This window comes from Austrofundulus limnaeus, unplaced genomic scaffold (genome assembly GCF_001266775.1).
Source record: "Austrofundulus limnaeus strain Quisiro unplaced genomic scaffold, Austrofundulus_limnaeus-1.0 Scaffold64, whole genome shotgun sequence".
Classification (NCBI taxonomy): domain Eukaryota; kingdom Metazoa; phylum Chordata; class Actinopteri; order Cyprinodontiformes; family Rivulidae; genus Austrofundulus; species Austrofundulus limnaeus.
The window spans coordinates 17,159-18,885 of NW_013952466.1; positions in this window are offsets into that span (position 1 = coordinate 17,159).

A 1,727-nucleotide genomic window follows, 5' to 3' on the forward strand; every position below is an offset into this window, starting at 1 on the left:
TCCCTGTGCCATTCTACATTATTACAAATAACTTCATTTATGGTTTGATTTCTTTGTATGTATGGATCACTTGGGTTGTTACCAACATCTGGTGAAAATTTCATGTCATTAGCACCTCTAGTAATATTTACTGAGAAAAATGTTGACGTGTTCAATACTTATTTTACCCGCTTTATATACATATATACATGCATATGTATGTTGCATAGTACCTGTAGCTCAACTGGAGCTCATTACAGATTGTGAGAAATTATATTAATGTAAAAGGTTTTACACTAAATATTAACTGAAAAGATAGGATCTACTCTGGCAGTTCAGTAAACTGAGGATTGAGGGTTGGTTCAGGGCGCCTCGAGGTAGGTCAAAATCAGACTGCCCCTTATGTTAGAAAACGTTAGTGAAGGCCAGTTTGATTGTTTGATTTTTTTATTCTGTTGAATTAAAGTTCAAAAGCAATGACTGAATATAATTCACAACTTTTTAGTATTACATTCTGTTCTTTTTATGTTTGTCGGCATCAAGGTACTTCAGTGATTTTTGTGGGTTGTTTCTTTCTTTAATGAAAGGGGTACAAACAAATGTGTCCACGTCTGTCCATTTAAACTACAGGTTATAGCAAAGGACAACAGAAAACAAGAGTAACAACACATTTTTTTCAAAGTACAGGTCCTTCTCAAAAAATTAGCATATTGTGATAAAGTTCATTATTTTCTGTAATGTACTGATAAACATTAAACTTTCATATACAGTATTGTAGAGGTCACCTCGAGTGAAGAAACAGGAGTTACTGCCTCAAAGCAGGTCTCGGACAGGCCTGAAAGAAGGCAGGAACACTGAACTCTCTTTTAGGCCATGATGGGTCATTTAAACCTGTGATGGAGGACTTCAGTTCTCTAATMAGATATGAAACAGAAACAATCTGTTCTGTTCGTGAAACATTATTAGTTAAACAACCAATGAATCACGAACAGAACAGATTGTTTCTGTCTAATATCACAGGTTGAAATAACCCATCATGGCCTAAAAGAGAGTTCAGTGTTCCTGCCTTCTTTCAGGCCTGTCCGAGACCTGCTTTGAGGCAGTAACTCCTGTTTCTTCACTCGAGGTGACCCCTACAGTATTTTAGATTCATTGCACACCAACTGAAGTAGTTCAAGTCTTTTATTGTTTTAATATTGATGATATTGGCAAAAAAGTAAAGACAAACCAAAAATCCCTATCTCAAAAAATTAGCATATCATGAAAAGGTTCTCTAAACGACTTATTAACCTAATCATCTGAATTAACGAATTAACTCTAAGCATCTGCAAAAAATTCCTGAGGCTTTTAAAAACTCCCATTCTGGTTCATTACTCAAAACCACAATCATGGGTAAGACTGCTGACCTGACTGCTGTCCAGAAGGCCATCATTAACACCCTCAAGCAAAAGGGTAAGACACAGAAAGACATTTCTGAACGAATAGGCTGTTTCCAGAGAGCTGTATCAAGGCACCTCAGTGGGAAGTCTGTGGGAAGGAAAAAGTGTGGCAGAAAACGCTGCACAACGAGAAGAGGTGACCGGACCCTGAGGAAGATTGTGGAGAAGGGCTGATTCCAGACCTTGGGGGACCTGCAGAAGCAGTGGACTGAGTCTGGAGTACAAACTTCCAGAGCCACCGCGCACAGGTGTGTGCAGGAAATGGGCTACAGGTGCCTCATTCCCCCAAGCCACCTTTGAACCAGAAAC